The following is a 17001-nucleotide window of genomic DNA, read 5'->3' as shown; positions in this document are numbered from 1 at the left end:
CTGCCTAAATTTATTAACCCCTAATCTGCCACCCCCAATGTCGCCGCCACTATATTAAAGTTATTAACCCTAACCCTAAACCTAAGTCTAACCCTACACCTAACACCCCCTAACTTAAATATAATTTAAATAAATCTAAATAAATATTACTATCATTAACTAAATTATTCCTAGTTAAAACTAAATACTTACCTGTAAAATAAACCCCAAGCTAGCTACAATATAACTAATAGTTACATTGTAGCTATCTTAGGGTTTATTTTTAATTTACAGGCACGTTTGTATTTATTTGAACTAGGTAGAATAGTTATTAAATAGTTATTAACTATTGAATAACTACCTAGTTAAAATAAAGACAAATTTACCTGTAAAATAAAACCGAACCTAAGTTACACTAACACCTCACACTACACTATAATTAAATAAATTAACTAAATTAAATTCAATTACCTACATTAAATTAAATTAGCTAAAGTACAAAAAAAACCCCACTAAATTACAGAAAATAATAAACAAATTACAGATATTTAAACTAATTACACCTAATCTAATAGCCCTATTAAAATAAAAAAAGCCCCCCAAAATTAAAAAAACGTAGCCTAAACTAAACTACCAATAGCCTTTAAAAGGGCCTTTTGAGGGGCATTGCCCCAAAGTAATCAGCTCTTTTACCTGTAAAAAAAAAATACAAACAACCCCCCCAACAGTAAAACCCACCACCCACACAACCAACCCCCCAAATAAAATACTATCTAAAAAAACCTAAGCTCCCCATTGCCCTGAAAAGGGCATTTGGATGGGCATTGCCCTTAAAAGGGCAGTTAGCTCTTTTGCCGCCCAAACCCTAATCTAAAAAATAAAACCCACCCAATACACCCTTAAAAAAACCTAACTCTAACCCCCTGAAGATCGACTTACTGGGAGACGTCTTCATCCAAGCCGGGCAGAAGTGGTCCTCCAGATGTGCAGAAGTCTTCATCCAGATGGCATCTTCTATCTTCATCCATCCATCCGGCGCGGAGCGGGTCCCTCTTCAAGACATCCGACGCGGAGCATCCTCTTCATCCGACGACTAAAACAGAATGAAGGTACCTTTAAGTGACGTCATCCAAGATGGCGTCCCTTAAATTCCGATTGGCTGATAGAATTCTATCAGCCAATCGGAATTAAGGTAGAAAAAATCTTATTGGCTGATGCAATCAGCCGATAGGATTGAACTTCAATCCTATTGGCTGATTGCATCAGCCAATAGGATTTTTTCTACCTTAATTCTGATTGACTGATAGAATTCTATCAGCCAATTGGAATCTAAGGGACGCCATCTTGGATGACGTCACTTAAAGGTACCTTCATTCTGTTTTAGTCGTCGGATGAAGAGGATGCTCCGCGTCGGATGTCTTGAAGATGGACCCTCTCTGCGCCGGATGGATGAAGATAGAAGATGCCGTCTGGATGAAGACTTCTGCACGTCTGGAGGACCACTTCTGCCCGGCTTAGATGAAGATGTCTCCCGGTAAGTCGATCTTCAGGGGGTCAGTGTTAGGTTTTTTTAAGGGTGTAAAAAAGGGGAGAATTTACCAATGGCACTACGAAAATATATATACGGACTTCTGCCTAATATAAGGATACTCCAGTAATGTCACTATGAGTTCCAAGGTTTATGCTGTGTATAATAACAACTATTGCAAAAGAGAGATATGGGGAGCCAAGACCCCCCCAAAAAAGTATACACTTATAGCACTCCAGAGTCCAAAATTGTGTTTCAATCACACTTAATTATGTAAAAGGACAGTATGAAGTGCTGTGATATATTTATCCTGGTTGTAAGATTAACACAACAGGTAACAAACATTTATGACGTTATTAGCAAGGATGTGTTTTAAGACTGATAGGCAAGTTATCCTTGCATTGGATACTTATATTTAACCCTAGCTGCTATCGGTTTCTTTATATTGTGCAAAGTACACACTCAGATACATACAACAATATTCAATCATTTGGCTTTATGCCTTATTTTTATTGGGAGTTGTAACTTTATACAATTATACCACTAGGAGATTAACATTAAACTGATTCAATTTATAATCAGTTATTTTGTTTCATTTCACCTCCAACTAACAACACTTTAGTGCTATAAGCACATTGCAAGTCTGTATAAATTTAAACTTTCATTAACTCATTGTGTGCTATAGATTCATTATACCGGTTATAACATACACACCAATGTTAATCATTGCTCTTACACGTCCAAGCACCTAGGTGCATTTGACTACCAGGCATTATATTGTCCAATACTGGCACAAGGATTAACTCATTATTGTTACATTTTGATCTTTAGGGTTATCTCATGGAAGCTTAATCTTATAATGACCTATAGATATATATTCTTGTGCTAATTCACTAGTTGTATATAACTCAGCAATGCTATTCTGTGATAGTTTAACCCTAGTCACATACAGGGTTTAACCCCTAATACCTTCACATTCTTTTTTATCTGGTACACACACTATTTTGAGCTACAGCTATTATTCTCTAATATTTTATAATTTGCTATTGTTGGAGGTATATAGTACTGATTGCTAGCCATCTTAGCTAGTAGTCTCCACCTCAATAGATATTATACAGATTAACCTATTAGTGAGCCCTGGGAGATGCTATATTATTAGCATCTATTTCCATTTATTCCGCTGATTTGCCCCCTCAACGTAGTTTTAACTTGTATGTTGTTTGTGTTTTTTGTCATTTTTAAATTTCTCTTAATAAAAGTTATATTTTAACTTATCCATACTATCTGACCCAATTGTCATATCTAATACTGTCCTTTTACATAATTAAGTGTGATTGAAACACAATTTTGGACTCTGGAGTGCTATAAGTGTATACTTTTTTTGGGGGGTCTTGGCTCCCCATCTCTCTCTTTTTTAAGGGTGTATTGGGTGGGTTTTATTTTTTAGATTAGGGTTTGGACAGCAAAAGAGCTAACTGCCCTTTTTAAGGGCAATGCCCATCCAAATGCCCTTTTCAGGGCAATGGGGAGCTTAGGTTTTTTTTAGCTAGTATTTTATATGGGGGGTTAGTTGTGTGGGTGGTGGGTTTTACTGTTGGGGGGTTGTTTGTATTTTTTTTTTTACAGGTAAAAGAGCTGATTACTTTGGGGCAATGCCCAGCAAAAGGCCCTTTTAAGGGCTATTGGTAGATTAGTTTAGGCTAGTTTTTTTTATTTGGGGGGGGGGGGGGCTTTTTTATTTTAATAGGGCTATTAGATTAGGTGTAATTAGTTTAAATTTCTGTAATTTGTTTATTATTTTCTGTAATTTAGTGTTTGTTTGTTTTTTGTACTTTAGCTAATTTAATTTAATGTAGGTAATTGTATTTAATTTAGTTAATGTATTTAATTATAGTGTAGTGTTAGGTGTTAGTGTAACTTAGGTTTGGTTTTATTTTACAGGTAAATTTGTCTTTATTTTAACTAGGTAGTTATTAAATAGTTAATAACTATTTAATAACTATTCTACCTAGTTAAAATAAATACAAACTTGCCTGTAAAATTAAAATAAATCCTAAGCTAGCTACAATGTAACTATTAATTATATTGTAGCTATCTTAGGGTTTATTTTACAGGTAAGTATTTAGTTTTAAATAGGAATAATTTAGTTAATGATAGAAATATTTATTTAGATTTATTTAAATTATATTTAAGTTAGGGGGTGTTAGGTTTAGGGTTAGATTTAGGTTTAGGGGTTAATAACTTTAATATAGTGGCGGCAACGTTGGGGCGGCAGATTAGGGGTTAATAAATGTTGGTAGGTGGCGGCGATGTTAGGGCCGGCAGATTAGGGGTTAATAATATTTAACTAATGTTTGCGGGGCGGGAGTGCGGCAGTTTAGGGGTTAATATGTTTATTATAGTGGCGGCGACGTATTAGGGGTTAATAAATATAATGTAGGTGTCAGCGATGTTGGGGTCAGCAGATTTGGGGTTCATACATATAATGTAGGTGGCGGCGGTGTCCGGAGCGGCAGATTAGGGGTTAAAATGTTTATTTTAGTATTTGCAATGTGGGAGGGCCTCAGTTTAGGGGTTAATCGGTAGTTTATGGGTGTTAGTGTACTTTTTAGCACTTTAGTTATGAGTTTTATGCTACGGCGTTGTACTATAAAACTCATAACTACTGACTTTTAAATGTGTTAGGACTCTTGACAGGGTAGGGTGTACCGCTCACTTTTTGGCCTCCCAGGACAGACTCGTAATATCAGCGCTATGGAAGTCCCATAGAAAAAAGACTTTACGAAGTTTACGTAAGTCGTTTTGCGGTAAGGCCAAAGAAGTGTGCGGAAAACACCTAAACTTTCAAGACTCGTAATACCAGCGGGCGTAAAAAAGCAGCGTTAGGATCTCTTAACGCTGCTTTTTTACCCTAACGCACAACTCGTAATCTAGCCGTATGTAAATTATTTCATACACTTCAGCAGATGAACAGGATTATTTGGGACATATAGAAAATAAAATGTTTTTGTACGCTGGTCTTTAAATGTCATGGCTTCTGATTTGCTTTTTTTATGAGGCAAGTTTCAAGGCATACAATACACGATGATAGGGAGTGTATTACAGTGAATGTGTCAATTATACTCAATGTTATAAACAAATTACAATTATATATTACTAAGATGTTAGCTCATGATGCATAATGCACTGATTTTGTTAAATATAAAAATGTCTAATCCTATGGAACCTTTTCCATATCATTTAATGTGAAAATTGACTTTGGTGTTTTTGAGATTATATTTAAGATCATTTTTCACACTGAAACCACCAAGATAAGTGAAATTATTTTTTTTAATAGTTTTTATTGAGGTTCAACAAGTCACAAAGAAATATATCTGCATAGTTATACCACTTGTACAAGCAACCATTACAAATAATAAAGCAGAACATAAACACAATGATTCTGTACTACAAGAGATATGTGGCATAGAAACTAGGTTCATTTGACAAGCAAATAGCAAAGCAATATTAATATGTCAAAGGCAGTAACTGAGACAGAAAAATCCACAACATCAGGTCACATTTTGATGGAAATTAAGGAGACTATATAACAGACTTATATGTAAATTCTAACTTGACAGGAAATAGTATAAACTCTACCATTAACATCAGGGATTAGCATCATATGGGTAATATAGTATAGCTTTGCATATTTATAAAACTGCAACAGGTATGACTATCAGTATATAAGATATTAAAGATGATTTAAATTGATTATTAGTCTTAGAACTATCAAGTGACCAAGTAGCTTAGTATAGAAAAAAAAAATCTAAAAGGTGTCTCAATTTTCCAATCTAATTCTGAAACATATTACTTCAACCTATTAACATAAAATGACTCCAGAAAAGCTCATTAGCAAAAATTAGAGCATATATTTGGTAAATACAGACTATAATAAATCTCAATTTGCCAGTCCTATAAGCTAAAAAGAAATTATACTTGCAAGATAAACTAGAGTGGGAACAATCCTATTATATTAAAAAGTTGACACTCTAATAAACTTCTATGTGTTAATTATCAAACATACAACAGTACAACATAAGTCTCCCCTACAGTAGCATAAGAGGACTTTCAATGAACTATTTACCAAAAAAATGGAGCATATAGCAGTATCAGTGACACTGCACTGCTTACTTGGATGGGGGGTGTTGAGCACATTTCCTCACAAGAAATGCCTTAGGCCTCAACACTCCAGATCAGATAGCAGATGTAAATCACAATGCAAATTTTTGTCTGTCAACACCAGCATAGTCTAAATTCAAATATATTGAATTTGAGGTTGGATGACTCTACCATCTATTGATAAACAGTGGTTTTCCAAGCAGTATAAACTCAGCATTTTAGGTGTTGCCCGGAGACATGTACCCTGTTTAACGTTTCTTGGTCCCTGTGGCAGTCGTTGCAGTTCCCCTAGAGCAAATGCGGATTTATCTTACTCAGGCTCTTAAGTGTGGCTGGAACTGCAATGTACTCACAAGAGTGTGGGGGGCCGCATCATGCTAAGAAGTGCACTGCCGTGAAGACTGGGACTGGCAGGCGCAAAAGGAGGAAGGATTTTTGCAGCAGGACCCAGGGGCCATACTACATAGTGCTAGATTAGCACAGCCAGCTCTCTAGATTTTCCTTGTGCCTTGCCTGGATTCTTTTAAGGAAGCAGTGTGCTGTTTAGCGCTCTTTATATTAATATTTATCGGTAGTGACCCAGGCCTTGTTCCTTCTGATAAGCCTGATGGGAAGTTTTAAAAGGTTGTCTCTGACTCCCTTTCAGTTCTTGGTTATTTTGCATGAAAACTGAAGCATTCTTGTACAGGCCTATTACTCTAACCTTGACCTTAGCAAAGTTTCTGGCTTACACTACCGGTCTCACCCTTCTTTTGTGATATGCTATCTGTGGACTGATTTACTGGCTTATGAACTTTGGAACTGTAACCTGGCCTTTGCACTTGTCTTATCCTCCTGTGGGCAGCTCTTCTTATTTTTAACCCTTGGCTGGCTCCTGCTTCCCATCCTCAGCTCAGCTGGTTCCAAACTCTAAACCATGTCATCTCTTTATTAGGTTATAGCAGATCACCTCATATACAGTGTGATGCTTCTTGGCAGCTCTTTGGAATTGTGCATTTACATCCTAGGATGAGTCCTTCTACTGAATGCAGTCTGCAATATATGTGGTGCAAGGTAGAGGAAGGTTTTTGTAGCTAAGTAGAATTGTTACATACACTAATATGTTCATATAGCATGGAGGTTATACACACATTTTAGACTTTTTGGTACAGGTTTGTCAATAATTGGACCTTTTTCTTTTTTGTTTTTTTTAAGAAACAGCATAACTGGTAATTGTGCCTTCCTCTGCAGCTAAAGTGTGACTCACTACAGTTCTCTATTTCACCTTGCCTTGGCTTAATTATATATATATATATATATATATATATATATATATATATATATATATATATATATATATATATATATATATAGACAGTTTGCAGGACTTTCTGGAGGGTAATGAAGGGATTAATTGTTGAAGAGAAATGTGATAATAAAAGAGCATTAAGGGTATTCCCATCCATTCTTCCCAGGGCAATAGACACCTGGGAAGCCATTCAAATTGTTTCCTTGCACTGTCTGGAGGTAATAAGACATATTTCTGGGTTTTAGAGCTTTGAAGTATTATAAGTATTAGGCGTTTTTCATTTTTGCGTTTGATGTGCAATTTATAGTATACTGGGACTGTTTATAGTTAAGTTTTTTTGGGCATAATGCTAGTGCTGGCCCTATTATTTTATTTAATTATTTTCACTACCCTATTCTTTTTATAAATGGAACAGAGTGGTGTATTTCAGGTCTCCGGGGGAGTTCTAGGGATCATGTTTGCCTTCCATCTGTATGTTTAGTATGTAAATCTAGACTTGAGTGTCGCCCCAAACGTAGAGATTGTATCAACTCTACTGTGGCTCAATTGGTGGCTGCTATGCCTCCCTCCCCGAAGCACAGATGTGTACTAGCTGCTGAGAGCCTCTCCTCTCATAACTGTAAATATAATATAATGAGGCCCACAGTCAATCACACTATTAGTGACCGACCCTTAATTTTAAAATATTTGTGTACCCCATTAAAATACAATAGCAATTCTTGACTGTCAGTAAGAAGGTTTAATAAACCTATTTCCCTCTCAACGCTTTACTAACCTTTCTGTTCAATGATACATGGTTCACTGTGATTATATGACTATACAAGGAACTTCAGTTCCCATAATGGCAGGGAGTCCCAGATACTTATTTGTTGTTAATCTTCTTTTCCATAATTACAATTTTCCTGAGATGAAAGAGCAGATACTGCGAAGGGGCGGAAGAGGCTGTCGAAAGTCCACCTCTGCTGCTGCATATTTTTTTTATTTTCTTGTAACTTAGATTTATTTTTTCCTGTATCTTATGGGGTTTAGTTTAGAAGGGGGGTTAGGTGTTAGGTAGAGTAAGGTTAGTTTTCTTTTCTTTTTTGGTGATTTAGGGTTAATAGTGGGTTTGTGGTGTTTAGGGGTTAATAAAATAGTACTTGTGGTGGGTATGTAGTGGTATAGGTCTTAATAGAATAGTACTTGATGTGTGTATATTGCGGTATAGGGGTTAATTTAATAGTACTTGCAGTGGGTATGTGGCAGTATAGGGGTTAATAGAACAGTACTTGCAGAGGTAATGTGGTGGTTTAGGAAATAATATGATAGATACTTGCGGTGGGTATGTGGCGGTTTAGATCATAATTATTATCATTATTAATATCAGTTATTTGTAGAGCGCCAACAGATTCTGCAGCGCAAGATAATTAATAGTGTAGTGTTATTTAGCAATCATGGGGTACTTCGATTTAGGGGTATTAGGATTAGTGGTTAGGCACAGCAGTTCTCTTTCAAAGGATCCTTTATTATACATCGCCAGTATGGGTGGCAATGCTGGGTGTTGTCTATCACCAACCAATGGCATGTATAGTAAACGCCTCTCACCGATGCCTGTATGTCGGGAGCTTGGAATATTTCTACAGGCTTGCTCGATATAGCAGCGGATCCTTTGGATTATTTTGCTGCACGTAGAACTTTCGATCGTCTTTTTATCATGCATGTGTTGATTATGCAAATTTACTGTATTTATTGGTACTTTAAATATATTAAATTTAAATTCAAAGTTTTCTTTCATTTCCCTATCCACTGCATCATGGGACAGTCATCAACCAATCACAGACTCATATATGTACATACTGTGAAAGTGTGCACATATAATAACTTTTTTTTTTTAATCATCTAAATCAGCGGTTGCCAATCAGTGGTCCATGGACCACTGGTGGTCTACGAGAAGATGTTGGTCCTTGACACTATCAAGCAGGAATTAATCTCCTCTGATGGTGTCACCCCTGTTGCGCCGCGACTCCCTACAGTGCCTCGCTGGACATCTGTGAAAACCGACTGAGGAAGAGTTAAATTACAATCTCTCTACGCACGTTGCGTAGTACTGCGCAACTTGCGTAGCTAGATTGTATTTTTAACCCCTTCCGCCTGGCGCGCTGCTCAGAGGAAGATGCTTCCATTCTAAAGCCAGCAGAGGTTGATATAGTCTTGGCTTGAAATAGTGTAATTAAAGTATATAAAAAAAGATTATTTTTTTTCTCATATTTCATTTATTTTCTTCCCTTTACCTGTCTCTTTGTAGTAGTTTTCCTAATTCTTTCAGATGGACTTACATCAATGTTTGTCTTCCTCCCCTCCATCTTCTTTTTGTTTTTTTTTGTTTTATTAGATATTAATTATTTTTCATTCTAATAATTTTCCAGCGCACAACGCCAATCCAGTAATTGCCATCCAGCAGATCAGCCATATCCCACCAGTATTATAGTAATTGCCAGTAACATCAGTCGTGGTTAGCTTACATCCATATTGAGAGCTTTCTGATATAAACTTAATTTATGACTCCAATGTCTGTTCATGATCATAAGTAGTTTTGAATAATTCCTAACTGGGGAGAGGTGACTTGGAAGTCTTGTGGTCCTTTTTCCCCACTTTCTGCCTCTCTGTTTCCAGCTCAAAAGTTGGCACTCACCCTTCATCTGTCATTTGGAAGTATTCTCTCAGTTCTGTCATTCAATTAGTTAATTCCAAAAAAATAATTCTTAAAAATGTGTAAATATATACATAATGTAAACTTAGCTATGGTTATACTAGCTATGTACAGTGTTTGTATGTATGTATATATATATATATATATATATATATATATATATATATATATATATATATATATATATATATATATATATATATATATATATAAATTAATTAAGAAAAGCAATTAGATGGGTTAATCCAGCACAGACTAATATAAACCACAATTAACAATGCTCACATTTATTATATTTTTCTTTTTGGTTATTTGAACCTATAAGTATATGTTAGTTTACAGATTATTACTGTTTAGACTCAATAAATACTTTCCTTTTTTCTGATCTGACCTGGTGGCTCTCTGTGATTTTTTTACACAACAATATAATTTTTGTTAATTGTGGTTTATATTAGGCTGTGCTGGATTAACCCATCTAATTACTTTTCTTAATTAATTCATATTGTAGTCTCTGGGCTCCGTGCACTGGTTCACCTGTAAGTACTTGGTTTGTCAGGTGTTCCATAACTTTTCACTTTATATCCTTTTCAGAGCGGGTACATTTTTTTAGGTATCAATTTTTATATATATATATATATATATATATATATATATATATATATATATATATATATATATATATATATATATATATATATATATATATATGTACACACACACACATATATGTGTGTATGTATATATACATATAAGTTAGAACTCTAGAATGCAAGGGATTCTACACATTTTACATATCTGTACAGTATTGAGATTCCATTGCGTTTCCTTGACATGAGAAATCTTGAATTACCTAATTGAATCTATGATAATATAACCTAATAGAGCTTATTGTATATATGCCTATAAAAAGGTTTTGCTGTGTCACACAAGGCACTGCTATCTTTATTTTTTAAAGGGCCTTGACAGCTTAACTGATCTGTGAATTGTACACTAGTCTTCTAAGCACTAGAAACTTTACCTTAGGTTATTGTCTTTTTGTTTTAGTACAAGGTTCAATAAATCATATTGACAGGCACATTTCACATTTATAGTTGACTGATGTGCTCTTTGAAAACAGAACATATTTCAAGCATGGTGACATTTCTTTAAATTGATAAATGATATTGTATTTGGTCTAACATTACATCTATACAATAGAACTGGAATATGTGTAATATTAGACCAAATACTACACTGGCAGTAGAGCAAAGGGAGATTTTCATTAACAACACTTTTGTTTGACTTCAGTAGGTGCCTCTGTTCCATACACAATTCCTGGAAACTAATGAGATAGCTGAATTAAATATTTGTCGCAAAACCTTTTGTGACATTGATTAAGATAAAATAATATGTTTACTAGAGATTCATGTATGGCAAAGAGAAAGCGTTCTTTCTTATCCATTAGGCTTTTATTTGGCACAGTCATCATCATATATTTTAATATATCTCCCAGATTTATTTTGTGATTTTTTGTTTATGATTGGGCAGATGAATTTGGATAAAGCCCTTAGGAAGTTCAGAATATTAGTCTTTCATCCAGTGTGGTCTGGGACCTACTGCCCAGTATTGAACAAGGTCTCATTGCAGACTTTGCAGGTGCATTTAGTTTTAACTGCTTGTCAACAAGGTCATGAGAAGTAGCTGCATTTTTTATCCTTTGAGTTTTGAGGTTAGGACAAGTTAGAGCGATGTTGGTAAAAGCATTTTAAAGCACAGGTGTTTAGCTGCAGGAGGTGGTCAGTTCTCACTTTCTAAATCTGCTAAATTGATAAGAAATTCTCTTAGGGTTAGCTTGGGCATCATACTAATTTGATATCTAATTAGGAAACTTGTTTCAAGCCTTGATAGGTAACGTTTATAACACTACGATTAATGTGAGATAAGTGTGGGACTTTTTTCTTGGACATGTTGTTATTTAATTTTGTTTCTTTATTTGTAAAGCAGCTAATATGACTAATACAAACAATCACCAATCAGTGAACAACCAATAAAAAAATAATGTAAGTAATTTGTGTATATAGTTGATACACTGGGTTCAAATGTCCCAACTTTACAATAGATATGTCAATTTGGCAACAAATGTGTTAATAATCAATGGATATATTTAACACAATAATGTATCCTGATAAATTCATAACTTTTATCAGGATAACTTAAAGTCTGTTTAAACTAGAGCTACTATCATGGTAGAATTGTAAGAAATATACATTATATGTTTAATAGTATAGCTTAAAGGGAAAATGATATAATACAAACCATTAAAGATGTTTAGGGAAGATGAGTTTTGTTTTCACAATAAGGCCAATACCCCAAAATGGGTTATGAAGGTAACTAGGCGATAAGCCTGCCCATAGGGCAGTATATTTAAAATTAAAATTTGTGTGTGTGGTTATTTTTTTGTTTGTTAATACTTTGTGCGGGCGGTTAGGTTTCTTTTGTTAATACTTTGTGCGGGCGGTTAGGTTTCTTTTGTTAATACTTTGTGCGGGCGGTTAGGTTTTTTTGTTAATACTTTGTGCGGGCTTAGAAAAGGAAAGGAAAAATTGGAGCTAGAGTGCCAGTGCGATTCAAGGTTTATTCATGCAGGTAGAAGACAAGAGGTACAGTTCCTTCTATCTGACGCGTTTCGCACATGCGTACATACGCTTCCTCAGAGTGCGGGCGGTTAGGTTTTTTTTGTTAATACTTTGTGTGGGCAGTTATTTTTTTTTGTTATTACTTTGTGCGGGCGGTTAGTTTTTTTTTGTTAAATGCTTCGTGCGGGCGTTTTTTTTTTGTTTGTTTTGTTAATACTTGGTTTTCGGCGGTTAGGTTTTTTTGTTAATATTTCCTGCGGGCGGTTAGTTTTTTTTGGTTAAATGCTTCATTTGGCTGCGCGTGCAGCCTACATTCTTTTGGCTGTGCACGCAACTGACAACGGTGACGGGCGCGTTACAAACACAATTATAGTATAGACTAGGCGATAAGCCTGCCCAGAGGGCAGTTTATGTTTAAAAAATACAAACCTCCAAGCTAAAGTTACAAAAAATAAAAAAGTAAAATTACAGGAAAAAATAAACAAAGTTATCCAAAATAAAAAATGTAAACCTAAACTAATACCCCTATAAATATAAAAAATCCCCCCAAAATAAAAACACCCCCTAATCTAATACTAAACTACCAATAGCCCTTAAAAGGGCCTTTTGTGTAGGGCATTGCCCTAAGTTAAACAGCTCTTTTACTTAAAAAAAAAAACATTTACCCCCTAACAGTAAAACCCCCCACCCAACCAACCCCCCAAAATAAAAAACCTAACACTCAAAAAAACCTAAGCTATCCATTGCCCCTAAAGGTGCATTTGTATGGGCATTGCCCTTATAAGGGCATTCAGCTCTTTTACTGCCTTTAAAAGGGCAATCCAGCTCTTTTACAGCCCACTAAATCCCTAATCTTAAAAATAAACCCCCCCAAAAAATAAAAAAATCCTAAAACTAAGCCCCAAATAGGTACTCACCGTTTCTGAAGTCCAGCGGAGAAGCTCTTCTCAGCGGTACTCTACGCCACTGTGGACCGCCGCCACTGAGGACCGCCGCTGAGGATCCGTGCATCTGGGAAGCCAGCTTCGTACCTCCGATCCGCCCGCCTTCGCTCTGGATAAGGATAGAAGATGATGGAGCCGCCTGAAAGAAGACATTCTCCGCCGGACTTCAGGAATGGTGAGTTCCTATTTGGGACTTAGTTTAAGGATTTTTTATTTTTTATTTTTTTTTTAAGATTAGGGATTTAATGGGCTGTAAAAGAGCTTTTAAGGGCAATGCCCATACAAATGCCACTTTAGGGGCAATGGGTAGTCTAGGTTTTTTTTAGTGTTAGTTTTTTTTATTTTGGGTGGTTTGGTGGTTGGGGTTTTTTTACTGTTAGGGGGGACTTAGTATTTTTTTAAAGTAAAAGAGCTGTTTAACTTAGGGCAATGCCCTACAAAAGGCCCTTTTAAGGGCTATTGGTAGTTTAGATTAGGGAATGTTTTTATTTTGGGGGGCCTTTTTATTTTCATATCAATTAGGTTTAATTTTTTTTATTTTTGATAATTTATTTTATTTTTTTCTGTAATTTTAGAGTTTTTTATTTTTGATAATTTTTTTTGTAATTTAATGTTAGGTTTTATTTAAGTGTAACTTAGTATTGGGGTTAATTTAGGGGGTGTTTAGTTAGGGGGCTTAGTAATTAAGTTAGTTATTTGCATTGTGGGGGATTGGCGGTTTAGGAGTTAATAGGTTAATTAGGTTTATTGCGATGTGGGGGTTTGTCGGTTTAGGGGTTAATTAGGTTTATTGCGATGTGGGAGTTTAGGGGTTAATATTTTAATTATTTTATTTGTGGATTAGATGTTAATTACTTTATTATTTGTGTATTAGATGTTAATTACTTTATTATTTTGTGATGTTGGCGGTTTCGGTGTTTGTTAATACTTTCTGCGGGAGGTTAGGTTTTTTTGTTATACTTCATGCGGGCGGTTAGGTTTTCTTATTTCTTGCGGGTGGTTGTGTTTTTTCATTGTTTTGTGCAGGCGGTTGCTTTTTTTTTCTTCTTTCCTAAGATATGGAGAGTCCATGACGTCATCAATTACTAGTGGGAATATAATTTCTGGCCAGCAGGAGAAGGCAAAGAGCACCACAGTAAAAGCTGTTAAATGTCACTCCCCTACCCATAATCCCCAGTCATTCTCTTTTGCTCTGTCAATAGAGAAGGTGAAGATTTGGTGTCTGAAGAAAATGGGATTTATTTCGCCACAATCTCTTCAGTAGGGTAGTGGTTGCTTTAAAGCAGTTAGGAACTTGTAAGGTGGGCCTTGCTGCGTTTTCCTAACATTTTTGCTGCCATATTATAGAAAACCAGAGTAGGTTTACTCTGTTCTTTCTTTTTTACACTGGTCTCTGTAAGGAGTATGTGTCCGGACAGCTAGATTGCAGGTAAGTGCATTCTTGTCTTCTAGGTGGAGGCTTGCACTTAACAATAGTATGGCTGCCATAAATTCTGGGGACACATTTATCCTTATTAAGGATTTCATTTTGGCAGAACGCAGGCACTGAGAGTGAGAGACTGAGGGGTTAATTAGGAAGGATTAAACTGCTTTTGTATTTTTTTTTATTGGAGTATGTGTTGTAAATGTTTATGGTTTTTACTTTTCACCTTGTGAGAGGGATAGTTTTTAGCCCTGCATTACATTATGTGCTAAAAAGCCCTTCCGGATTATAACACTTTTAATTGCTGACAGGTAGCAAGCGTTAGTATTCGTTTTTTTGTGACATAGTCATCCTGGGATTGCTTTTTTAGTGGGCAATGCTCCCTTCAGTTTGTCATGTGACTCACTCTTCCGCTCTGTCTTTGAGATCAGAGCGGCGGTTCATGTCGGAGCTGCTTTCATTTCTTCCTGCAGCTATCCGGACTGCTGGAGACTTTTTAGTTGCAGATTGAAGTTGTGTTTTTTTTTGTTAGGGGTCAGGTAGGAGCACCTCAGTTAATCTGAGGTGTAGAGGTGCCAATATCATATGTTTTTCCTCCTTGGGGTAAAATTACAATTGTGCGTTTAAGGAAAGTTTTTCTTAAAGTGACAGTGACAGTTTTTTATTTTTAACATCTGTTTTGGGGGCTATGTCTGACATGGAGAAGGAGTCTGCTCTTATGAATACCTGTTTATTATGTTTAGAGGCCCAAATTGTTACCCCTATGCAATTTTGTTCCTCGTGTGTAGAGAGGACATTGACATGTAAAAATAAAGTTCTTTTTGCTGAGCCTAATGTCTCTCAGGATGATGCTGTTCAGGGAATGTCACAGCTTTCTCCTATCACGTCCCAAGCCTCTATGGCATCACATGCATTGCCCTGCGGTTCCCTTCAGTCTCCAGTAGGCGTATTTTTGCCTGCAGATTTTGCTGCGCAGGTATCTTCTGTTGTATCTGCGGCTATGAGGCCTATTTATCAAGCCGTCAACCTCAAATATGCTGGAATTCCGCAGCGTAATTGTGGAGAGCTTGATTCTCCTTATTTATTAAACCCTACAGACCGGCAAAAGTAGAAATCTGTGACGTAACATATGATCCACTGGTCTCAGTCCGACACAGATCGATGCTTACATCACTACAGATGTTCTGAATGCAAATTCGGCACTATCTGACTACTTTTGCAAGTTAACAAATAACTAGCAGGTACGCTCGCCACTATTCCGGCCCAGCGTACCAGGTTTTCAATCCGCCGCCCTGGAGGCGGCGGATGCCATAGGAATCAATGGGAGTCTGAAAGCAGCGAAAGCTTATGTTCGCTGCTGCCCGATATCTCATTGATTCCTATGGGAGAATAAAAGTTACGTTTACACCTAACACCCTAACATGTACCCCGAGTCTAAACACCCCTAATCTGCTGCCCCTACACCGCCGCCACCTACATTATACTTATTAACCCCTAATCTGCCGACCCGACACCGCCGCCAGCCCCCCACATCAGCATAAACTAAATTAACCTATTAACCCCTAAACCTAACAACCCACTAACTTTATATTAAATATTAACTCATCCCTATCTTATAATAAATTTAAACTTACCTTTAAAATTACATTAAACTATATTAAATTAATAATTAAACTACCCTAACTATTATAATAAAATTACATTAAACTATATTAAACTAATAATTAACCTACCCTAACTATTATAATAAAATTACATTAAACTATATTAAATTAATAATTAATCTAACCTAACTTTTAAACTAAAATTACATTAAACTATATTAAAATAAAAATTAATCGAACCTAACTTTTATACTAAAATTACATAAAACTACAAATTAAAATAACTATATTATATATTTAAACACCTAACGTTCATATTTATTGGATATAATTAAAACTTGATGCAAACATGCAGTAACAAGTGCTTAAAACAGCTGTTCATGTCACAAACAGGCCAGGCTGACGCGTTTCGGCTGATTTGCCTTATTCATAGACTCAATATTCCGAATTCACCTGTGAAGCTATATAAGCCCCCTCACAATCTCATTGGTTGCCTGTATAGATGTGTATACTCCCTCCTCCCCTTAGCTCATCTGTCATTGGTTGTTGTCCTCCCACTTTCTTCATATCCTCCCTATCAATTCAATTACAAGAGTTATATTTATGCAGAAATAGATTCAATTCTTATTTGTTTAAGTACATAAGTTTTGGTACATATTATCCCATTTTATTAGCCTGTCAGAATGTGAGTGTATGAACTGGGGTCGCGCCTACTACCTACAAGCTCCTCAAACTGCAAAAATTCAGTACTGGTGAGTAAAATACCACTT

At 35.9% G+C, this 17001-nt stretch overlaps 1 protein-coding gene across 1 annotated transcript in view; it reads left to right on the top strand.

The window, feature by feature from the left end:
- Positions 1-17001, top strand: part of VWA8 (von Willebrand factor A domain containing 8) — a 1436595-nt gene that overhangs the window by 1306034 nt on the left and 113560 nt on the right. The window lies entirely within an intron of this gene.

Source organism: Bombina bombina, chromosome 3 (genome assembly GCF_027579735.1).
Source record: "Bombina bombina isolate aBomBom1 chromosome 3, aBomBom1.pri, whole genome shotgun sequence".
NCBI classification, from domain to species: domain Eukaryota; kingdom Metazoa; phylum Chordata; class Amphibia; order Anura; family Bombinatoridae; genus Bombina; species Bombina bombina.
The sequence above is the reverse complement of the archived record's forward strand: the minus strand, read 5'-3'. Positions and strand labels throughout refer to the sequence as shown.